The 26,896-nt window shown below is 36.4% G+C and overlaps 1 protein-coding gene across 5 annotated transcripts in view; it reads right to left on the bottom strand.

Moving 5' to 3' along the window:
• Positions 1-26,896, bottom strand: part of LOC131077356 (endonuclease III homolog 1, chloroplastic) — a 169,638-nt gene that overhangs the window by 109,805 nt on the left and 32,937 nt on the right. The window lies entirely within an intron of this gene.

The following is a 26,896-nucleotide window of genomic DNA, read 5'->3' on the forward strand; positions in this document are numbered from 1 at the left end:
AATGTCCCTACTAGTTAGAGATCACTGTCCTGCAAAATAGTTTGTTAGAATACAACAGACATATATATATATATATATAAAATTAATCTAAATTGCAATCTAACTTAAAAATACTTAATTAACATAATCATAATTTTTATCTAATAAAAAGGCTACGAATGCCATACGAAAGTATGTCCTTAGGCGGTCGTGAAGCTTGCCTTCTTGGAACCCATCTTGGTTCCAAGCCCTCCAGGAAGTCGAAGGTGAATTCGATTCCTATCTTGGGTGTAACCTCTTACACCCAAGCCATCCAAGGAAGACCCTATGTCCATTCCTTGCCTTGGGTGATGCATCCTATCATCCAAGTCCCCAAAGGGGACCGGCCAGATCCGTCTCTTCTTGGTTGAACTTAATCAACCAAGCCATACATATGCATATCAATGTTCGGTATATACTGCCCTAAGGATTATCATAATCTCTCCCTTAGACTAAGGGAGTTTCCTCCCTATAGCCTCCATCATGTGATTACATTTATAATACATTTTTTGCATTCTTATTACTATTTCCCTATTCCATAACCCACATGTACATAGTCCTGAATTAACATGTATTCATTACATATACTCATAAAATATCTATTAGCCCAAAATTCACATTTATTTATTAACGTATATTCCTAACCATTCATTGATATGTATTCATTAACATCTAAGAACCATTCATTAACATAGGTATTAAAAATGTTCATTACTTATATTCATCAACATATGTATTAACATATTCATTATTAATATTCATTAATATATATATTAAAATATTCATTAACTATATATATATATATATATATAATGAACTACTTTGCAGTACAACATATGGTTTAATACTATCTGAAAATATATATATATCAATTATATTTCCTATAATATAAATGACTAGTACTGCCATTTAGCAAAGCATTGATCCTTTATTCTACCTAATGGTTGTGATGGCAGACAAATCTGACATGCGTCAGATCTGGTCTGCCACATTATGTGAATGCCTTTATATTAGTATTACTATTATGCATATTGTTGTAGACTTATGTTAATATTATTATTATTAAATTCTGCCTACAACATTTGGGCTACATATATTAAGCATACCACCCAGAACAGGGATGTTACTGCTGGTTACTTAATAACAGTTCTGATCTGCTCTGATCGGTGCTGCCGATAATACCTTTCTCCTTCTTATTTTCCCCACTATAGCATGAGTTTGATCTTTATTATATACGATGGGAAACGGTTGTCTCCTAATAGTTATGTCCATTCATCAATGTGCTTTTCCACTTTATGATAATCACCTCTCAACATTAACTATTCTAAATTGCTGTATTATCTATGAGATGCGTATATTGTGAACAACCCAAGCTCCTGTGACACAATATGTGATTCAAGCCTTTTGATATTAATATCTTCTATTAGCCATTGTTAATGTATCATGGCATGAATATCACCGATATCATCAATACTCTGTAATCTCAACTGAACCTTTGATGACAAGTTTTACTTATATTAATCGCTATTATCAATTGATATTGGCCTAGGTGATCGTTGATTCTCATGAAAGCATCGGTACATTTCAAACATCAATCCACGATATTCGACGGTGTAATCCATGAGTCCCGTAAATATATTACGGTAAGGTTTCTTCATTTCATTGTTCGCTTAATTGGATCAAATTTCTCCATACTTGGACACAATGTATCCAGGGAAAGGTATCGGTTATCTCCTGACTGTGATGTTGAAGTCAAATGATACTCACGTTGTTTCTGAATATTGAGGCTAGTTACTAATCCACCTTGTCTTTGTATCTAGTGATTTACTAATCCATATTTTCAAAAGGCTCGATAAACTCCCATTTACTTCAGTCAACTTGAATTCTGATAGATATCGCTAAATTAATATCCTTGTAATCATCATCGATGACTAATCATTAGAGTAGTTATCTTCTCTCCTTATAAACTATACTATTTTTCAAGTCATCATTCTTTATCATTAATTGATGCTTCAATATGTCTTCATACACCATGTGAATGATCGTCGCATGAGTAGTTACTATTCTTTTTTTGTCATTATCGTTCCTTCCTTTTATCAACTCTGCTGATATGTCCAACAAGGTATATAATATCCTTTATTTAATTATCAATTTTGTCTATTTTTGAGACTACACAAAATTGCGGTGCTGGTTGCCATGGTATAAAGAGTGGGGACGTTACATAGTTTTAACATGACAGTCCAATTTAGCAGTCCGTTTTAGCTCCGTTTTAGTTATATAAATTTGATAATATATAATATTTAAATCATGTTCATAAATAATATTTAATCAATGGATTTTAAATAATCATTCATTGGTAATTATTATATTAATTAATAATAACAATTTCTTCATTTAGGGTCTCTCTCTTTCTCTCCATATATATATATATATATAACGATCCACGAGGGGACATGACAGTCTCCCACGTCAGGCGAGGTGCAAATGTAGTGGCAGATCTACTCTCCAATATTGGCTGCAACATGAATAGTTATATGGCCAAGTGGTGGATTGGAGACGAAAGATTGTGTAAGTGGTTTTAAATGTAGTCCTAGAAATATGCAGCCAACAACATGGATGCAAGGAAGTCCGTTATGGCAAGTACATCCAGGCTGGTGTTTGCTATTAAAAGTGGCAATTGTCCATGGCAAACAGTACGGTTTAGAGATGATGGCGGAGTGCAGCAAATCTGCTGTCAAATCTCATGGCCTTTATGACACCACGCCTGCATTTATTACCCATCTCAATTGACAGCGAAGGAATTTAATTCCTTTGGTTTGCGAGCTGGGGGTTACGTTTGTATTTAGTGCAATCTTTAATGGTTTTTATGTCATTTGTATTGTAGATGCTAGAGTGAATACTTTGTGCAGGTTTCATGGAAGCAAATTTCACTCTGCGAACCGAGAAGAAGTTGGTGTCGTTCCTGGGCACAATATCGGAGAAGAGGATGCAGGGGCTCTTCAGGTACTAGGAGGAGAAATTGTGGAGTGCGGTGCACCTTATGCTTGGAGAAGAGGTGTCGCACATCCATTTCCGCTACTGGACGAACATGGAGGTGCATTCCCTAATTTTGGCATGGGCATGTGAGTTTGAGCCAGAGGTGGAGAAAATCAGACTCACTCTAACAAAATTGATTGACGGGGAGTATCTAATCAACCTCGACTCCATTCTGGAGTGGGTAGTGCCCCGAACAAGCATTCGCATTAAGGAAGGTGATGACCAGGAGTATCTAATCAACCTCGACTCCATTCTGGAGTGGGTAATGCCCCGAACAGGTATTCGCATTAAGGAAGGTGATGACCAGGAGGAGATGTTGTCGTTTGTTCGTGGACTGGAGGATGACATAAAGGACCAATGTCGCGAACGAGCCCATATTGGTTGGGCAGCCATGAAGCTCTGCGTAAAACTCATTTGGACGGATGAAGTCTTGAAGGCTTTAAAGGTGGTAGCGCGGATGGAGGTTGGGAGGGAGCTGCAAGATAGGTTTGAGGAAGGGCGGGTTGTTCAATTGCTGGCAAGTTTGGAAGGAGACCCGACTTTGGATGCTTGGAATGCATTCCAAAGATGAAAAGCGAAGCGGCAAGGGGTAAAGCGTCGGCTGATAAGGTGGACGGGGAGAAGGTAAACCAAAGCGAGAGCGAGTGAGTGGCCATTTGGCCATTGTTTTTTCTATGCTCTTTTAATATACCGTTATTAGCTGTTTTTAGTCATATGTCTGTAATATTTGGTGCGAGAGATGCACAGGACTGGTTCCTCTTTTGGTTTTGCAATTGAATGGCTGTAGAATAGGTTATGACTGTGGATATTTTGGGCCGCTGTTTACAGCATTTAAATGACCTATGGATGTTGGTGGTTGTATATCTTTTATTTCTGAATTAATATAATACAAAAATTACCAATCAAAAAAAAAATAAGGTATACCAGTTAGTAATTTTATTCCACATATTACATGATACATTTTACCAAGTGCCCGATATATAACTCACACTAAGTTCATGATACACGTATTTTTTGGATTTCACAATTATGGAATGTAAATCGCATTGTCCTGATTCGTTCAATTTTTGTTTTCAGCATTAAAAGGATTTTTAACACTTCTACATAGATAAGGTTGAAGATGCTACGGATGATTTTCTATTTTATTGCTAAGCTTTGCCAATGTTGAGCCCCCTTCACAAATGCCTCCTTTGTCCGTCACGCATTGAAAACTCCATCGCTAAATATGGAGACCTTTGAGGTTGACAAAAACACTGATATTACAATCTCACACTACACCAAACCCTAACTAAAATGAAAATCCTCTTCGATCCAATGTCAAACAACATTACAAGCTTAAAGTAAAAAAGTACCATGCCACTCTGATCAAGAAGAAGCCTACAAAGTACATATGCACATCTTCACCAACAAAAATCTAAAACCATAAATCTATTCATAAAATCATTTTTGCCCATATATGGCATGTAAATGATCACATTACTAAATCCAATTGTATCCAGCATGGCTGAAAATTTTCCCTGCTTCTGCGCACAAGCTAGCATGGAACCTGAGCCTTATCTAGGTTGTATCACACCCATACATGTATTGAGTACACCAATACACATACTAGGGTAGGGGAGTTGACATGTCTAGTAACTTTGGTTGTCCTCTTATGTGGTCAACTAAACTGAATGTGAGTACAAATATTCCACCCTAAAAAATAGAACTACCAATCTTTCTTGCAATTTTCCAGCCACATGGTGAGAAAACATTGGTGATAGATAAAAATCGTTTTCAAAATCCATTTTCGTTAAAGATCATTAATGTAAAACATGACATTGGATGGTGGTAGAACTTCCAAAATATTTCCTTCTTATCCATTCTTAACCCATAAAGCTTGTTTGTAAAATGTTGCTTAGGTGTTGAGGTTTGGTAGACAGATGGCAATATCTTTATTTCTCAGTCCAAGTATGCCTGGAGTCTCCTAGATAAGTTTTGGATGAACGATTGCAAACGGGCATCTACACTTGCGGAGAAAGGGCTGAAGTTATCAATTGAATTGGATTCACCTATGGTGAATGAATCGACGTTTAGGCAACTAGTGGGCAATCTCATCTACCTCACCGCCACTAGACCTAGCCTCAGTTATGATGTGAGCTACATCTCTCGCTTCATGACGGCCCCTAAAGCAGAACACTGGATTGCTACGAAGAGTGTGCTAAGGTATGTCAAGGGCACTTTTGACTTTGGCATTTTGTATGGCAAAAGTAAAGATCCTAGACTCATTGGTTTCACAGACTCAAATTTGGGCAGGTTCTATTGATGACAGGAAGTCTACATTTGTCCTGTCTACATTTGGGTAGGTCTTCAGTCTAGGAACAGGTGCAATCATATGGACAACCAAGAAGCAACAAGCGGTAGCTCTTTCCTCGACCGAAGCAGAATATCAGGGAATTGTTAAAGCAGCTTGTGAGGCAATTTGGCTTCGAAGGATGCTTTCTAACATCCAAATATCTCAAGCACGTTCTTCACCCCTCTTTTGTGACAATCAAGGGGTGCTTAAACTTGCCAAAAACCAAGTTTTTCATGAACAAACCAAGCATGTTGAGTTTCATTGTAAATTTCATCCGACAACTTGTTCAAGATGGATCAGTTCAATTGTAGTATGTTCCAACAAAGGATCAAACTGCAAACATCTTCACCAAGTCTCTGCGCCTAGACAAGTTTGTAAAATTTGGGGGGCAACTTGGTGTAGTTGCCAGATTGGCCATTAAGGGAGAATATTAGATTAATATTTGCATTTCTTATTATTAATAGTCAATAAAGAATTTTTAGTTAGATTAGATTCTTTCTAATTTAGTCTTCAATTATCAATTGTTCCTTTAGGAAACATCAATGTAAATGCCTATATGTACATTCTCATTCGTTAAATAAATCAAGCAATTACCATTGTTTAACAAGTACTTCAAGGTGTGTTATATAAGAAGAGATGATGAAGAATTGGGAAGATTTGTTTCGAAGAGCGATGAAGGCATCTTCCTTGGATATTCCACAAGGAGAAAAGCTTACAAATGCTAGAAAAAAAGATTGCACAAAGTAGTTGAAAGTGCAAATGTGAAAGTTGCCGACCAAAGGCATCAAACGGATATAGTACAAGAAATTGATTATCAAAAGAAAGAAAGTGATAAAGAAGAAGAAACTAAGGAAGAAACTGAAACTAGAGAAATTGAGCAAAGAAATCCATGGATACCATCAAAGGCACCACCCAAGAAACCATCTAGATTTGTTCAAAAGAATCATCTTGAATATTTGATTATTGGAGACAACGGCACAGAAATTCAAACAAGAAAAAGATTGGCTAGTACATCTAAACATACAAACCTATGTTTTCTTTCCAAAGTTGAACCAAAGAAGCTTACAAAAGCAAGTGAAGACAAGCATTGGATAAAAGAAATGGAAGAGGAATTGGATCAAATTGAGAAGAATGAATCTCGAGAACTTGTCCCAAGACCTAAGGACAAAAATGTGATTGGCACTCATTGGTTTTTCAAAAACAAACTAAATGAGGAATGTCAAGTTGTAAGAAATAAGGCTAGATAGGTGTGCAAGGAATATGCTCAAGTTGAAGGAACTGACTTCAAATAAACATTTGCTCTTGTTGCATGTATGGAAGCCACAACGATATTCTTAGCCCTTGCCAACTTTAAGAATTTCAAAGTCTATCAAATGGATGTCAAATCAACCTTTCTAAATGGAAACTTGGAGGAATAAGTGTACATTGAATAGCCTAAAGGGTTCATTCTATCAAAGAATGAAAAATATTTTATGCAAGTTGCAGAAGGCTCTTTATGAGCAAAAGCAAGCCTCAAGGGCTTGGTACTCAAGGCTAGACAGGTATCTTCAAGAGCAAGGCTTCAAAAGAGGAATTGCAGATAGCAATTTGTATATCAAGAAAGAAGGATACAATTTGTTGATTGTTGTTGTCTATGTGGATGACATCATTTTTGGAGAAAACGATAAGGAAATGTGCCAAGACGTTGCCTATAACATGCAAAAGGAATTTGAGATGTCAATGCTCAATGAGTTATCTTTCTTTATTGATTTGCAAATCTCTCAGTCAGATAAAGGGCTTTTTATTTCTCCAACCAAATATATTAAAGAAATGTTAAAGAAGTTTAGAATGGAAGATTGTAATCCAATAAGTACTCCTATGATTATTTGTAAATTGAGCAAAGACAGTAAATCTCCTGCAGCAAATAAGACTATGTATAGATCAATGATTGGAACTTTGCTATATCTAACAGCTACAAGGCCCGATATTATGCAAGCAGTCAGTTTGGTGGCACGGTTTCAAGCCGCTCCAAAGGAAACCTATGTTAATGCAATTAAAAGAATATTGAAATATTTGAAGGGGACTACGAATTTTGGATTGTGGCATCTGTAATGTCCCCTTCCTAGGTGATCAAAAGTTGAGTAGGGATTGGCCTATCATCAGGTTCCCATAGTCCATTGGAGTGGAGAGAGGACCCAATTGAGGGTTGTGGAGCTCAACAGGGAGCTTTATGAGCCTTTTAATTTAAAGTTTTGGGGTGAAACCATGATTAAAATTGAAATATTAAAGTTAGTCTTATGTGAATAGTAAAAAGTGAATAGTAACAAAGAAACATAAGAGGAATAGTGAAAAGTGACCCCCATCCTAGTAACTTAAGTTGTTTCTTAAAAGGGAGCCAAGTTCACAATGAGAAATTAGACCCTCAAGGATATTTTATGATTTTAAGGCCAAATAGTAACCCCAAAATAGATAAAAAGGCATTTTGCCTATTATTTGGATTCATTCTTACATCTCCATTTTCAGATCAGCAGCTTGCATGAGGGTTTCAGCAGCTTTGGGCTTCCACGAACGCCAACTTCTGGAAGAATTGGGGGATTTGGACGAAAACCGATCTCTTCAAGTATCAGTTTCTATTAGAATTCAGTCTTAGTGTGCATATGGCAGCCTTCTTGGGGAATTTTTGAGAAGATCTATCAGTTAGAGGGCAGGTTTTCTTCAATCAATTGCAGGGCCGACCTTCTAGAGGTCATTTCCATCTTTTTCGAGCTATGTTTCAGCGAGCCACTCCATTTTGGGTAGAAGGGTTTCAAACCCTAGAGGATATTTAGGGTTTTGACATTAATTGGAGCTGATTCCTATATTTCTATTGGCTGGAAAATTGCATCAGACTTATGAGTTCATATTAATGGTATGTACTTTTCTCTTTTAAGCAAATGACAGTTTCTTTGTAAAAGTATTCAAATTTATGTTCAAAAGTGGAATGTTAAGGATTTTGTCTTTCTTTTAATTCCTTAGACAATATTCAATGCTATTAATGTATGCTCTCTAGTTATTTCTAATTATATACTGAAACTTCTTTGTTTGCAGGTGGCTGTAGATAATATTTATTGATTTCGATATTTTTCTAGCATTCTTCACGGCACATATATATAGGCATTGCCTTGTAAGATCAAGGCATGCCTTAACCGGACATGTCTCATGACATGTCCAATCAAGACATGTCTTGATCAAGGGTCGTGCCTCTTCATAATGCAAAACTATCGGTTAATATAAATGTCGATACATAACAAATGATCATCGATGCCAATCGGTTTGTAATTTAATGCAGTTTGATTATCATCGTAACCGATAATGAATCGGTTAGTTTATAATGCAATTTTAGTTATCATTAACCGATCACTAATTGGTTTATTCTTAATGCTATTTCATGGTAATCGATGGTAAATGCAACCCGATTATGGATTGGTATAAGAGCAAAAATATGTTAATACGATAACTATTGTAGTTATCACATTAGTGTTGTCATATGACAACTAGAATAGATATGCAGAACCGATTACAATCACAGCATATAAATGAAATCACTGCATAGCAAATGGGATCATATCTCGATCGATGATAGAAATGCTTATAAAGATGATTATGATGTCTACCATTAGCATGTAGATTTATCGATAGGATAGATGTAGATTTATCGATAGGATAGATGATTGAATGAGAGACTTCGTTTATCTCTTATTCAATCATTTATCTTACCGAACCTACATTGTTTCAACACTCCCTCTTAGCTAGGGAAGATAAATGGAGATCTATGTAAACATTGAAATAATCATCTAATTATATAACATCACATTTCTCATAATAGAATGTATTACATGACCTCGTATTACAAAAGATCAAGTCACATATGCTCATGACACGATGTATCACATAACACGTGATACAGAAATATATCACATCATCTCGTGATATAGATATATCACATAGCACGTGATATAAGTCTCACATTACACGCGATACCTTGGATATAAAATAATTTCAAAATATTGAATTCTCTTATATCCAGGTTATGGTATGTGCATTGGCATTTCGTCAGATAATGTCTACCATAGCATATCATGGCACATCCATGAGTCAAGATGATATCAAGTCAGCATGATATCAACATTACAAGATTGTCACCTTGTAATGTTCAATACAAGTGCTCATTATCTAAAAAATCATCACCTCTTAGAAATGTACACAGGGGGAGGAGCCCATAAAGTCATAACACGACAAAACAAGTTTACACATTAAACATCTTATATATTAGTACAGATTATAAAGCAAATTACAATTCAATCATACCAAGTCCTTTCCTAAACTGTTCAACTTTTACTCTGGATAGAGGCTTGCTCAGTATGTCTGTTGTCTAGTCTCCTGTACTGATATACTGCAACTGAATCACATTCCTATCCACCATATCTCTCACATAGTGGTAAGGAATCTCTATGTGTTTGGATCTATCATGAAATACTAGGTTCACGGAGAGTTTTATACACCTCTGGTTATAATAATGAATTATAACAGGCTTCAGTGGCTCACCGAATAATCCCACAAGTAGTTTTCCAAGCCATACAGCTTCTCATGCAGCCATGGAAGCTGCGATATATTCGGCCTTTGTAGAACTCTGAGCTATTGAAGCATGTTTCCTGCTAATCGAAGATATCATGGCTGAACCCAAACTAAAGCAGCATCCTGAGGTGCTTTTCCTGTAAGTCACACTTCCAGCCCAATCTGAATCAGTGAACCCATGAAGATCCAAATCAACTTTCTCATACTTGAGTCCATAGTTAAGAGTACCTTGAAGGTATCTCATAATACGTTTCACAGCCATAAGATGTATCTCCTTATGTTCAAACATGAACTGGCTCAAGGCATTTACTGGATAACAGATATCAGGTCTAGTATTGACCAAGTACATTAACGATCCAATCATCTATCTGTAGAGAGTGGGATCTACCAATGGGGAATCTATTGCTGCCTCCTTCAGTTTGTGAAAATTAGTTTCCATACGAGAAGATATGGGTCTGCGGTTCATCATACCAAATCTCTTCAATATGTCTAAGGTGTATTTTCCTTGATTAAGCACAATACTGTTAGAGTTTTTCCAAACTTCCAATCTAAGAAAGTAATGTAGAAGGCCTAAATCCTTCATATCAAACTATTTTTCAAGGTCTTTCTTACATTGTCCAATAAGGTGATCTTCTCCTGTAATCAGAAGATCATCAACATATAAGATCAATATCAGCATATCACCTTTGACTTTCTTGAAGTATAGATTTGATCTGCATCATTCTTTGAGAATCCCAATCCCAAAAGATAGTTGTCAATTCTTTCATACCACGCCCTGGGAGCCTATTTTAAACCATATAGGGCTTTCTTTAATCTGCACACATGTGTCTCTGCATGGTGGATTTCAAACCCTTCTTGCTGTTCTAAGTAGACTTCCTCCTTAATTTTTCCATTCAAGCAAGCAGTTTTCACATCCATCTAATGGACTTTCCAACCTTTGGCTGCTGCAATGGCCAATACTGCTCTGACTGAGGTGTACCTAGCAACTGGAGCAAATGCCTCATCATAGTCTATCCCTTCTTTCTGTAACAATCCCCGAACAACAAATCTGGCTCTGTGTTTCTCTATGCTACCATTTGCGGGCTGTTTGATTTTGAACAGCCACTTGGATGAAACATCGGATTTCCCTTGTGGCCTAGGAACAATTTCCCACACATCATTGTCAAGTATGGATTTATATTCTTCAGACATTGCAGCTTTCCAAACTTGATGTTTAAGAGCTTCTGGTACACTAGAGGGTTCTGATTTGGAGAGATCATTCATAAGGGCTACATAGCTAGAAAATCTTCGGGGCCTCTTACTTTCTCTAAAAGTCCCTGAAGGAGTTGCAAAGTCCCTTGCATCCTCCATTGTTTTGTGAGCCCATAGAGGTGTTTTCTTAGGGATTTCTTGGGGAGGAATCTGTACTTCATTTTCTTCTGAACACTCCCTTTGAATCTCAAGAGTGGGATCCTCTTCTAGGTCTGAAGATGGATCATACGTTTCAGACTCAATAGAGTATTTAGCCCTTTTGAAAGGTATGTCTTCTTCAAATATAACATCTGTACTAAGTTCAATATTGCTGTGTCCAGGTACAAAAATTATGTAAGCTTTAGAAGTTTCACTATATCCAACAAAGATTCCTTTTCTTCCCGAGGGTTCTAGTTTTGTCCTTTTCTCTTTAGGTATGTGAAAGTAAACAGGGCAGCCAAATATTCTAAAGTAGGTGATATCTGGCTTTATCCCGGTGAAGACTTCTTCAGGGGTCTTGTCTTCAATGTGGGAATGAGGACATCTATTTTGTATGTAAACAACAGTGTTGGAGGCTTCTACCCAAAGGTGAGTTTTTAAGTTTTGATCAAGGAGCATGGTTTTGGCTGCTTCTACAATGGTTCTATTTTTCCTTTCAGCAACCCCATTTTGTTAAGGGTTGTAAGGAACAGTGAACTCCCTCTTAATCCCAGCTTCTATACAAAATTCCCTAAAGATGTCTGAGGTATATTCCCTCCCATTATCAGTTCTTAGAACTTTTATTTTCTTTCCGGAAGATTTTTCAGAGAGGGATTTAAATTCCTTAAATCTCTTGAGAATCTCTTCAGATTCTTTACATTTAAGGAAGTAGATCTAGGTCTTCCTCGAGAATTCATCAATGAATATTACATAATAAAGGAACCCTCCTAATGATGGTAAAGACATTGGCCCACATAGGTCAGAATGAACTAGTTCCAAAACATTGCTCGTTTTCTGAAAGGAACTCTTAGTATTTTTGCATAGGGCATACCCCTTACATGTACCAGAACGGTATTGTTTTAACTTAGGCAAACCAATTACTAATTTTTCCATTGAATATTAAACACGAAAGTTTAAATGACCTAATCTTCTATGCCAAATTTCATTAGAATCTGCAATCTCATGAAGTAGGGCTAGGTTAGATTCAGTACAAACCTCGTACAAATAGCCTTTTCTATGTCCTAGGGTTATAGCCTTCTTGATGGAAGAGTTTCGTGGCCATACTAGAACTTTACCATTCATGAAGGTTATTTTGTACCCATCATCTTCAAGTGCAGATATGGAGATTAAGTTCCTCTTGATGCCAAGAACGAATAGGACTCCAGTGAGTTGGAGAGACATGCCCGTCTTCTACATAATGGTGTAGGTACCGACGCCTTTCACTGGATGTGCAGAGTCATCACCAATGGTTACTTCTTCATCAGTTTCTTCTAACATGGAATCCAATAATTCTCTATACCCAGTGATGTGTCTTGAAGACCCACTGTCAATGATCTAGGTGTTAGATTTATTGGATACTTGGCTAGAGAGGACAGAGTAGAATACATGCTTCATGGAGTCATATTCTTCCTTTTTCACTTTTGCAAATGTAGCTTGTTGTTTGATTATATCCGGACATCTTGCTACATAGTGTCCATATTGATCACACCTAAAGCACTAAATGTGAGAGTTGTCTTTCTTAGATGACCTTTTCTCATGTCGATTCTTTCTCTTATTGAAATGTTTCTTCTTGCTTTTATTGTTGGAGTTGGTATTTAGGACATGGAGATCTTCATCAATGTTCTTTCGCTTGATCCCCTTTTTATTTAACCTTGACTCCTCTTGAAGACAATCTGCTCTTAACCTATCAAATTTTGGATATTTAGCCCTTGCACTAATGCCTTGGACGAATGTTTCCCATGTACTAGGCAACCCATCTAGAGCAATGAGCATTAGCTCTTTGCTCTGGATTTCATATCCAAGCGTTGCCAGTTCATCCCTTAGGGCTGATCTCCGCATAAAGTATGCATTGATTGACTCTCCTTTCTTCATACTTATATGATTTATTTCTCTTTTTAGAGCCAGGGTTCTACTTGCGTTGTTTATCTCGAATGCACTTTCGAGTGCTTTGAACATATAGTAGGCAGTCTCATGCTTTTTTTATTATTGGCATAATGTGATTTCTCACTCCATCGACTATGATCTTCATGGCTTTTTCCTTTCCCTCGATCCATGCCGATTTGTCAGGTTCATTCTCAGGTTCAAAAGTATTCAAATTTATGTTCAAAAGTGGAATGTTAAGGATTTTGTCTTTCTTTTAATTCCTTAGACAATATTCAATGCTATTAGCGTATGCTCTCTAGTTATTTCAGATTATGAACTGAAACTTCTTTGTTTGCAGGTGGGTGTAGATAATATTTATTGATTTCAATATTTCTCCAGCATTCTTAACGACACATATATATAGGCATTGCCTTGTAAGATCAAGGCATGCCTTGACCGGACATGTCTCATGACATGTCTGATCAAGACATGTCTTGATCAAGGGTCGTGCTTCTTTATAATGCAAACCGATAACTATCGGTTGATATAAATGTCGATACATAACAAATGATAATCGATGCCAATCGGTTTGCGATTTAATGTGGTTTGATTATCATTGTAACCGATAATGAATCGGTTAGTTTCTAATGCAATTTTAGTTATCATTAACCGATCACTAATCGGTTTATTCTTAATGCTATTTCATGGTAATTGATGGTAAATGCAACCCGATTATGGATCGGTATAAGAGCAAAAATATGTTAATACGATAACTATTGTTGTTATCATATGACAACACTAATTATTGTTGTCATATGACAACACTAATTATTGTTGTCATATGACAACTAGAATAGATATGCAGAACCGATTGCAATCACAGCATATAAATGAAATCACTGCATAGCAAATATGATCATATCTCAATCGATGATAGAAATGCTGATAAAGATGATTATGATGTCTACCATTAGCATGTAGATTTATCGATAGGATAGATGGTTGAATGAAAGACTTCATTTATCTCTCATTGAATCATTTATCTTACCGAAGCTACATTGTTTCAACATTCTTAATTACCTTCCTTGTGTGTTATGCATTATGTTAGATTAAATCAGCAATCTCTTTATGTCATATTCAAGAATTTTGCATAAAACTTCAAAACCAATCAAAACAAAAACAAAAACCAGTCAAACCCCCTTAAAAAAAAAATACGCTGACCAAAGATTTATCCGCAAACAAACAATGGACATAACCTCATAATTTGGATCAGATTTGGTTAGAATTGGGTTGGGGATCTTTCAGCATCCAAGAGTGTAATGTCCCCATTTGTGGATTTACAATAATTTAGACATGAGATGATACTTCCAACTTAAGGTGAGAATTATAATATATTTATGAATAATTTTATCAATTCTGAAGACATTTCACTATAATATTTAGGGTAAGATTCTAAGACTAGTTTGGAAGATAGAACTGATCTTGATAGCTTCCTCTGATTTGTATCCTCAATGTTATAATTTTCTGCTGCTCAAATGAGCCTTCAGATTATAGTTATAATAGGTTCCTCACAGCTTATGCTATAGTTCTCCCTTTCAACATGATCTTCAAACGCTATGAAATGACTATAAGTCTGCCACACGATTCTCTTCACAATGAAGTTCTTTTTATCACCTTTGAAACTGCTATAAATCTGATCACAGTTCTGCCACAATATGATCACACTTTCTCTCTCAATAGTCTGCTATAAACTCTTCTTATGTCCTGTCTTTTAGATCTGCTATAATCTTTCTATATATATCTGCCTTGGTGTATATCTCATATATATTTCATAGACACAGTCTATTCCCCCCTTTCCATCTTCTTTCAAATTTCTATTTATATTAGCCTTCTATCAAGAGGACATGCCCTATCACAATAGCATAACTCTTTATCACACCTTTTAATAAATCATACCTCGTCCTAAATCACACCATTTAGAGTGTTGACGAGTGATAGCATCGGTCAGACGTTGGAATGACGAATTAATATGAATCCTACATAAACATGTATGTATGTATGTATGTCAGTCCACCATGTGAACTGACATACATACACACATACTTCATTCTTGTGTAAATAAAACATAATCATATTTCATGCCGTCTTTCTATGCCTGAACGAATCTCCATTCTGATCTGTATGTGATCAGATCCTTGTCTTTTCTCCTGCCTTGAATCGTGGAAGGATATCCAAGGCTTAATACATCCAACGAGTTCAAGGTTGCATGATCATATTGATTGATCAAACATTCATGTTCGCATTTATTAATATCGAACTTATAATTAAATCGGCAGTTGTGTTTGTGAATTAGTTAAATGATAGTTAACAAATCTTTAGGCAAACGCATCCCTTGGGACATGTTGTGTGTGGACATGTCTCCACATGTCCCCACATAACGTGCCCCTATTGAAGATATAAATACAAACCGATTTCAAAGGAGAAAATAATAGAAATCGAAAATTATGCTCTCTCCATTGAATCAGCAAATACGGTGTTAGAAATTAAACTCCAGCACCATTAACATATTGTTGGCTTTCATCTTGAAGGATTAGAATTCTCGATATTAAATCTGCACATTGAACAAATAATATTAGTCTGATATAAATTTAATCCTATTTTAACAGAGAGAAATATTATTTTCTTCTTAACCAATCACATGCTTTGGTTTTCTTCATGATAATCGCTGCTTAACAAAGCATGTCTCCTCCTTTGCAAAAGTTCGCTGCCTTTTATGGTTTATTGTTTAGAACAATTTAATCACTTGTTCATAAGTAATGGTAATCGCTGCATTATTAATCTCCTTGATCACTGTTTCAAAGTCTTGCTAATACAGATTGCACCAGTTGAGACTATTCTTAGATTTGCATCCTTTTAGATATAAACTGCTTGTTTATTATTTATGATTTCTCACTTGTATCGTAATCTAAATAGACCCATTATTGTCTATGAAGATTTCTTTAGACAAACCTCACTTGCTTATTGTGAATCACTCCTTTGTATTACTCAATATTAACCATCTTATCGAATAGGAATCCATTTGCATTATGAATCGAACTTTATTTGCTGTTGTTTCAAATCAACAAAACCTCTGCAAACAACGAAACTGCTGCTTAGTGAATTCGCTGTGCTTTAAGGAAGTCAGTATCATGAAGTCAATCATTTCTTGTTTCAAGATTGCTCCACTTTAACATGTTTATTACTGCCTTTGATCAAATACTTTAAGAAGTGACAATCTGTCCTTGTTACGTTCTTCTCTGCTTTGCGTTGCCTTACTTCTTCGTTTAATACTGTAATGAATCGCTACGAATTATCAAATTACGTATTTCTTTATAAGCATTAGCAAATGATTTCTTCCTTAATCATCGCACCCTTTTGACTTGTTCTCAAACCTATCTGATGTGGCAACCATTGGGTTGCTGACCTGTATCATCTAACATAGGAAACAGTGATCTCGATTTAGACTTTAATTCTGATCTTCGATTTCAACTACGACTTCTACTATGTATCCTCCTTTGAGTGTGACTACTATTGCTGCCTTTAAATTCTGATCTTCGATTTCAACTACGACTTCTACTATGTATCCTCCTTTGAGTGTGACTACTATTGCTGCCTTTAACGTTATTGTCACTGGCACTTATCATTTACAAACTTATACACTCATTGGGTATGACTATATCCTTAATCACTGTTTTATAATCAGTTTGTCTAACAAATGAAATTCTCTCAATAAAATCGCAGTACAAATGAACTGTATTACATTCCTTTAATAATCTGGTTTTTTCTTTGATACGTCAACTTCACACATAATGCCTTTGTTTCATAAATGAGGGTCAGACTTATTTTTAATCGATATCTTGTCTTCCTATAGTTTTAATTGCTAATTAAAGAAATCAACAAATCCAATAATGAATCACGTCGATACCAACCTTCATTAATATATAATATGTTATTGTTGTTTTATAGTAGTCAACCCTCTTGCTATAATCAGCCCTCTAAATTGGCGCTATCATCCTATATGCACCATCAATGTCCCGTTTTGATGGTAGCCTTTTCATGGCATAGACAACAATCTTAGCATTGGCCTTTAACATCAATGGCAACATCCTAACACAGACTTCATATATAATTGATATGCTTGCTTATTGTTGACAATATAATTAAGGAATGCCACTATATGTGGAATGGTCTTCTAATTTTATATCGGCAAATATCTTTCATGTCTAGAATGTTTCATTGTTGCCTAATGAATTGTAAGTTATCTTTAAAGATAATACAAGGAGCTTTCTCAATATTAACAATACTTGACGGAGTCTTGTTTGGGGACATCACAAAGAGGCGAAGCTTTCACTCTTACAACATATACAGATGCGGATTGGGCAGGCAATGTTGATGACAGGAAGAGCACTAATGGAGGCGCATTCTTTCTTGGCAATTGCCTTGGATCTCGGTTAAGCAAGAAACAAGCATCAATTTCACTATCTCCAGCAAAAGCAGCATAAATTGCAGCAGCAACTTGTTGCACACAAGTTCTATGGATGAAACAAACCTTGAAAGATATTAAGGTTGAGTATGAGCATCCCATCCCCATACTCTATGATAATACAAGTGTCATCAACATATCAAAGGATCTAATTATGCACTCCAAGACAAAGCATATTCCAATTAAGTATTATTTCTTTTGGGAGCAAGTACTTGAGCAGCAAGTAAAGTTGGAATATCTTGCTACAAAGGACAAGATTGCAGGTATTTTCACGAAGGCTCTTCCAAAAGAGACTTTTGAGTACCTTAGGATGAAATTAGAAGTGATGTCACTCTCATCCATTCACTAAGTTCTTCTACAGATCCTTGGGTTCAGTGGGGGCTATTCATCATCTTATTCAATTAGTCTCAGATACCCTTCGCCATCGATGTCAAAGGGGGAGAAGTAGAATAAGGGGGAGCATTTCAATTAAGTGGGGTTGTATGACCCAATTGCATTCAAAAGATCTTTTTACTACAAAGTTGCTATCAATGACAAAAGGGGAGATTGTTAGATTAATTGTCATTGATGTCAAAGGGCCAATCAATGGGCATGTGAAATGAAGAATGAAAGTTTTGATGTGTGCCTATATGCCAAATTTATGGAAACTTTATCAAGATTCTTTTGGCAAGAAAAAATTAACGACCACCTATATGGGCTGACCCATGTCCAAGCGCCAAAGAGGAAGGATTAAATAATGTGAAATAAATTAAATATAATGGCAAAAATATCTTGGACGATGCCCTCAAAGCCACCCACCTTTAAGAGCATTTGAATTATTTTTTGTTCATTTATTGGTGGCCCCTCCAAAAAGGACCACCTCTTAGGGAGAAACACCCATTATAAAAGATGCCAACTGAGAATCTAATCGAGTCTGAAGTTTTTTTGTTTGCTTTCAAATCTTTGACCAGCGAATTGTTTTATTGGTTTTGAGGTGAATTTTGATGTTTTTTTAGTTTTTGGGGTTTTGCTTGCTTATGCCAATGAAAATTTGCCAAAAGAAACAATTGACTGAAATAAAATTTCATAACTCAGATTTTACTGCAGCAAATTATAAATTCAAGAGAATGACTATTTAAAACAACTAGAGCCAAAACTGGCCTACCAGGTGTCCAACGCCCTGCCTGGATGAGCTTATTTTGATGCTGGAGGTGGTGCACAAAGCAATACAGAAGCCTCCAGGTGCTACAAATTGTTCCAATGTGTTTTATTCTCCTTGTATATAATTAAAAAAAACAATTTAAGGAAGAAATAGCAGATCAGGTGCTTATTCCATATTCTTGCTAGGAGAAACCTCCAAAATTGACCCTTTTTCCCCACTAAAATGCTGATGTAGCACAAATGTGTTAAAATTTCCCTGAAAGAACCACTGATCTGTCTTTATTTGCTGCCAAAAATGAATTTACACACAAATTTCTGAATCAAAACCCTCTAATTTATTTTATTGGCTTCACAGGAGAAGCAAAGAGGGTGCGACCAGCCTGGGAATTGTTGAATTTAGGCAATCAGATGTTAATCTAATTAATAAATTATAATCAGACTGAGAATAAGCAGAAATAACAATAAAGCACACAAGACAAGACACAAATACCCTGGGAAAACCTCCCTCTTGAGGAAAAACCCAGCATCAAAGATTCAGATCAGTTCCTTTATTTATAAGCGGATTACATGAACAGTATATATCAGATTACTTATCTGATTGTAGTGCCAATCTCGAGCAGATTAAACCAAGTATATGCAGCTGTAATATATCTTTAGAGAGAGCAGAATATCGACACCACTTGGAGAAGGAGATCGCTGAAGTATAGGACACCACCTTGCCTAGCAATTTGTCCAATGGATTCGCTCAATGATCGGATAGACTTGCAGCAGTATGAAGACTTAAATCGCTGACTGAATTTACATAAGGCTAACGGCACTTGATGAAGATGATGCATTGTGTTTGAAGTGTGAAATGAATCTTGTTTATATACAAGATTCATGTTCAAGTTTTCCAAGTCGGCTTTAACAAAATTGCCGCTATTTTACATATTTTAGTTTTGCCCTTTTGGCGCCCAATTTGGAGCCTACATAAATTGCAAGTTATACCACGTTTCATTTTGGGCCCAGCCCTATTAGACATGTAATCGCTTAACAATATGATTAATATTTTAATTGCCACAAGGCAACATTAAAATATAATCCGAACTAGCTATCCATTTCAACAGGAATGGTATGGCCAACATTAAAAGCACAATAACTACTAGAAAATGTTCCCCAATCTGCTCAAATGTGCTTCAGATGATTTATTCTTGCTGAAAGTATGAATATTCCTCCAGATATTGGCCCCAGATGACCTGAAAGAGGATTCCTTCAATGCAAAGGTGAATGGGTTTTCATCCACACTGAATAAGGGTGAGAGTTTTCGTTCTCAACCTGAAACTCAAATCAAGTTTGCTGTTGCAGAGCTCTCCATGGAAGAAATTGTCAAATGTCCAATGAATAATGAATAAAATGCTGCCTCCAATGTCTTTTAAACATTCCTCAAACCCTAATTCGAATTTGGGGTTAGGGTTGTACTTTTGGCATCAAAAAAAATGTTAAAATGTTTCTTTCTATTAAAAAACAACTTCCCCTAAATGGTTTGATCCATTGAGCGTCTAATTCCTCATTAAAAGTGGCCATTTTATAATTCATCATTTTTTATTAATCTCCTTTTTAATAAAGTTACTTTATAATTTTTCTAATTATAGAAAAAGTTAACTTTATAATGAATTACTATAAAGTCTATATAACTTAAGCTCACCAAGGCCAAAAAGTGACTAAGTATAGACTCCTCTTGGTAAAGCCAATCATCCCCTAGCCTCTGTAATTGCCTGCGAAGATGGTTAACAGGCAAAACTATGCAGCTGAGTGATCACAGGGAAAATGGGGACATTACACATTATTGGGCAAGGAAGTTTTAAATATTAAAAGTAAATAATATCCTGCTGATGGCCGACCTCTTTGGAAGGACATGAACTTCGGATAAAGAGGCATAATATGGGGGTATAAATAGAAGTTTTTTGGTGGACAAAAAAACATCATTCAAGCATATTTTCAGATATATAAAGGGTAGAGTTAAGAGAATACTACAGCAGATCTATATTATTCATAGGAGCAGATTGATAGTATTAAATTAGTCTCATGTTTGTGAAATTTCTATCATGAAATTATGCAAGATTTGTAAGTGAATGTTGAGAAGATTTGGAACAAATATAGTGCAGATTTTTGTGAAGATTTTTGTGAAGATACATTTCAGATTTGAGAGCAATCATTGAAGATCATATTACAGATCTGAGTGGAGATGCATTGCAGATTTGAAAACAAAGTTTTAAGGCAGATTTTGTGAGTAGTTGTGAGTAGTTGTTGAAGGTGATCTAGAGAAGATCCAAAAATATTATTATTATATTGCATTTTGAAGGTCGGCGCCTTCTGTTTTGCAAGATTGGGAGGTTGGTGCCCCTCATTCAAAGAGATTGGTGCCTCTTGCTGAGTCGATGCTTAATGGAGGGGATTGGTGTCTCCTGTGGATTGATGCCTACAAAGTCGTAAAAAGTTTTAAATATAGGCAATATTTTGTCTTGGTTATCTCCCACAAGGGTTTCCACATAAATCATATGTGCATCTTGTGTTCTCTATTGTTAGATCCTACTTTTGACTATTGCTTTGTGATTGCTAAAGTTTTAATAAGTGAAAAGTTGTATTATACTAATTCAACCCACCCCACCTCCCCTTGTCTCAGTATAAGTGCATGTGTTTTTTTACCTACATCTCCATTCACTCTTTTTCCCAGTCTGAATCTAAGAAAGTTGTTTCCTCACTAACTACCTGGTTCTCCAAATCAATTATACACTTGTGACTCTTGTTCTCAATGGAGATTGTATTCCTTTTCTAATTGTGGTCAGCTTTGTTTGCTACCAACCAACCTCAACCCAACAACATGTCCTATGCTTCTATCATAATGACAATGACCACGAAATTCAACAAAAATGCTTGGGTTCCACTTATTAGTTTTTGGCCCATTAAAACTCCAAATACCTTAACACATTGTTGATTTGCACTGACCAATTGAAAAGTTGAGGGCCAATGGGCAGCTTGCCTAGACTTCTCCAAGTGTCTTCCGAAAGTACATTCACACCAAATTCACCATCAATAATTGTATTGGTGAGATTTCTTCCAAGGATATCCATATTCACCAATTTATTTTTCACGTTAACTATCAATAACAATGGATCAATCACTTGATCGCCTAACAATAGAGGTTCAATTATTGGATCTTCATTCTCGCTTCCAAATGGGTTGTAGGATTCGTTGTCTCTTTGTTCCTCAATACCACATCATTTTAAATAAATCCACTACTTCATTGGTAAAGCAGTTTTAAGTACTTGCCTTTTAAAATTTGTACCAGATTGTAATTGAATTATTATCATACTTGTCTTTGCATTTGAGTAGCATTGTTTGTTATCCATAGAATTAGCCCTTTCTTCACAAAGCCTTTCTTTTTTTGTACATGGGTCCAAGTACACAACCTTCTTAACATGGGTTCGAGTAATGACCAATACTTCATTATGCCTTACATCAATCATATTGACATTCGCACATCTAGTTTCTTCATGGTCTCCAAGTCCACACCATTTGCACATAGTTGTAATTTGTCAGGCTTGTGCCAATAGTCTCTCACAAAGTATCCTCATCAATTACATTGTCAGCATTGTATGATCAGATGTCTATTGGGATCATACTATATTTGATTTCGACCTCATCTTTGATTTTGACAACCATTTAAACATGTGTTCTATGGCTTTGATGGAGTGGACTACTCTCTCTGTGTAAAGAGTGCTTATGTTATTCTTCAAATTATATGGGCACTCTTTTATCAAATGACCCATAACCTAACAAATCTCACAATACATTTTTCTAGGACAATTACCTTTAGTGTGACCTTCACTTTTGCACTTAGTACGCCATAGCTCATTAGTTTCTTTGTCAGTTCCTTTCTCCACCTTCAATTCTTTCATTATTTGGAGCATATCCCTCCAAAGCACTTGTACTATTCTTGATTCACTATCACTACCATCATCCAAACTTCTTTCAAGATGTATTGTTGCGACATAATACGATTATTTCTTATGCAGATTTTACAGAGAGGTTGATTGAGAAGTTTAATAAGGATCCGAAGCTGCATTTCAAAGAGTTGGCATAGCTAGAGCAATGGGGTTTAGTTGATACATATATTACACATATTCAGAGACTTGGATGGGTTGAGAGATCCATTGAGAGATTGGATTAAGCCTCTCAATCCACCTACCTTCCAGAACACCATCAAAAGGGCTAGAGACACGGAGGCTTCAACTACTAGAAGCAAATTTCCGTCTAAGAGTTTCCCACATAAGAAGGACAAGATGAAAAACAATTTCAAAGGGAATCACAACAGCCACATAATTATTCATATAGGTTAGATAGCGAGCAGCTAAATGACCTCAAAAGGAGGAAATTGTGCTTCCATTGCAAAGAACCTTGGGACCCCTCACATAAGTGCAATATGAAAGCAAAGGCTAAGCAGTTGGAGTATTGTTCTACTGCAGAATCTACATCAGAAAAATCAGATCAGCAGTCTGATTCAGAGAGTAGTGAAGAGAAAAACACATCAAAAGAAGAGTCCAAGGATGATAGGACCATTGCACAACTTACTAGTGCTCAAAAGGTAATCACATTCAAGGTGAGAGGTGTAATATAGCGGCACCAAGTGTTGCCGGGAATAATCATTATGTTATGTTGTTATATTATGTTTATGTTGTCGTCGGTAATAATGAGTTACGGTAGTCAGTTAGTTAGCCGACAGGTAGGTAGTTGGAGTCGCGACGGTTGTGTCGCACCCCTTCGGGTATTATATATTGTGTACCTTTTCTTCGAAGTAGGATCATGTTAGTCGTGTCAGATGTAATGTTATAAGCACTTATTGTACATGGACTGTGGAATTAATACAGAGGCTGGTTATTTAATATATTTCCATTATGTTATGTGCATTTACTTTCTGCATTTAACCGTTTACCCAAGAGGGCAAACACCAAGTAGTTGCTTTGATTGATACAAGGGCTACACATAATTTTATTGATGAGAGATTTGTAGCTAAGAGGGGATTTCAAACTGAAGAGAATGATAGATTTAAGGTGATGGTAGCTAACAAGTAAAAGCTTCCTTGTACTCATAAAATCTCTAATTTGAGTTTACAGTTGGGTGATTATGAGCTGAAAGATGAATTTTGTGTGGTTGATATGGGGGGCAATGATATCATTCTTGGTATGACACGGATGCTACCACTCGCAGATTTGTTTTTCTACTTACAAAAGTTGGAAATGAGATTCAAACACCAAGGAAGGAAAGTGGTACTCAAGGGACTTCCAAATGGAGGGCCTAGAGTGGTATCACTTAAAAGGATGAAGTGGTTGATTAGACATGATTAGGTAGAGTAAGCAATAGAATGTCATCATGCCAGTAGTTCCTACAATTTCAAACCAGCACAAGAACAATTATCATCCAAACATTCAAAGGTTGCTATCTAAGCATAGCAAGGTGTTCGGGAGTATCCCTCATGAAGTTCTACCTGAGAGGAGGATAGAGCACGTCATTGAGCTGGAGGAGGGAGCCAAACCAGTAATCACTACTCCTTATCGACATCCTAAGAGGCATAAGGATGAAATAGAAAAGGCAAATAAGGAGTTACTGGAGACGGGGCACACAAGACCTATCAAGAGCCCATTCACATCAATAGTAGTTTTGGTGAAGAAAAAGGATGGAACAATGTGGATGTGTATTGATTACAGGGCCCTAAACAAAAAGACAATCAAGAACAGGTATTCAATTCCTAGGATAGATGAGTTAATTGATGAGTTGCATGGGGCTTAATACTTTTCTAAGATAGATTTGACATCAGGGTACCATCAGATTTAGATGAGAAAAGAGGATATTGAGAAGACTACTTTCAGGTGTCATTTTGGACATTTAGATTTTTTGGTAATGCCCTTTGGATTGAATCAAGATATTGAGAAGACTGTTTTTAGGTGTCATTTTGGACATTTCGAGTTTTTAGTGCTGCCCTTTGGATTGATGAATGCTCCAACCACTTTTTAGAGTTGTATGAATCAGGTGTTCAAGAAACTCTAGAGGAAATTTGTTTTGATATTTTTTTATGACATCCTGATTTTTAGTAAGACTTGGGAGGAGCATATGCAGCATCTTGAGGTGTTGAGCATCTTAGAGAATGAGTCTCTATAAGCTAAGGAGTCTAAAAGTGACTTCAAAATGATAGAGCTTCTTTATCTTCGTCACATCATCAGTGCAGAGGGAGTGAGAGTAGATTCTGAAAAGATCAAGGCTATTTTACAAGAGGTTTGTTAGGGGCTTTTCACAGACTACAGCACCCCTTATAGATTTGACTAAAAAGGGAGCTTTTGAGAGGTCAGTTTCAGCACCAAAAGTGTTTTGAGCACTTCGAGCAAATAATGTCTACATGTTCAATTTTGGCAATACCAGATTTTATAAAACCTTTTGAGTTTGAGTGTGATGCTTCTAGAGAAGGGATAGGAGTAGTTTTGATGCAGGAGAAACACCCCATCACTTTTGAGATAAAGAAATTAAGAGGTGTGGAGAGGAGATACATTGTTTATGATAGAGAGATGTTGGCCATTATGCATGCCTTTGCAAAATTTAGACAATACCTAGTTGGGGGTAGATTTACCATCAAAACCAATCATAACAACATCAAGTATTTCGTGAACCAAAAGGATCTCAATGATAGGCAACAGAAATGGGTCAATAGATTGCACGCATATGATTTTGACATTGTGTATGTCATGGGGAAGAATAATATAGTTGCTAATACACTTTCTAGGAGGCCTCACATATGTGCTTTGGTGGAGATTTCTGCTGATTGGAGAAAATTAATTGCAGCAGAATATGCCCAAAATTCATGGGCAGCATGAGTAGAGGGTGTAATTCATGATAACAGGTACAAAGTGACTAATGAGTTGATCATATATAATGATAGAGATTAAGTGGTGCCTTCTTCACAGCTTAAGGTTAAGATAATGAGGATTTTGTGGTGCAACAATGACTGGTCAGTCAGGTTTCTTCAAGACCTATAGGCACATAAAGGAGAGGATTTCTTGGAAGGGACTTAAAAATGAAATCAATTAAGTATGTCAGAGAGTGTCTCACTAGCCAGCAAAATAAGAACGAGCACACTTATACAACTAGTCTACTTCAACCCTTGCCCATTCCTAATCAGAAATGGGAAGGTATCTTCATGGATTTCATTACAAGGCTACCTAAGTTACAAGGCAAAGATTGCATTTATGTGGTGGTTGATAGGTTGACCAAATTTGCACATATTTTTGCCATTTCAACGACATATACAGCTGCACAAGTGGCTGATTTATTCTTCAAGGAGATCTTTCGACTACATGGGATGCTCAAAAGCATTGTGAGTGATAGGGAAAGCAAGTTCCTAAGTATCTTTTGGCAAGAACTCTTCAAACTAAGTGGGACTAAGCTCACTCCTAGTATAAGCTACCACCCACAAACAAATGGATAGATAGAAATTGTAAATAAATGGGTGGAAGGGTATCATAGAAACTATGTTTCTAGACAGCAAAGAGCTTGGATCAAATGGTTGCACCTTGGTGAGTATTCCTATAATACTACCCATCATATGTCCATCAAAATGACACCATTCAAAGCTTTGTATGGATACGAGGCACCCAACTTCGTGGATTTACTTTTTGGGAATGGTAGAGAACCTAAGGCAAAGGATTTACTATAGGAGAGTCTAACATAATGAAGTCACTAAAGGAGAATTCGCAGCAAGCACTGACTCAGCAAAAGTTGTATGCTAATCAGCATCATGGAGAGGTCAGTTGAGGTTCGAGACATGATTTATTTGAGATTACAGCCATATAGACAGTCTACTCTCAAAAAGAGTGAAGCAAAGAAGCTTAAACCTAGGCTCTATGGTCCATTCAGATTTTCTCAACGAGTTGGAGAGG

The sequence above is a fragment of the Cryptomeria japonica genome, chromosome 4 (assembly GCF_030272615.1).
Source record: "Cryptomeria japonica chromosome 4, Sugi_1.0, whole genome shotgun sequence".
In the NCBI taxonomy this organism is placed as follows: Eukaryota; Viridiplantae; Streptophyta; class Pinopsida; order Cupressales; family Cupressaceae; genus Cryptomeria; species Cryptomeria japonica.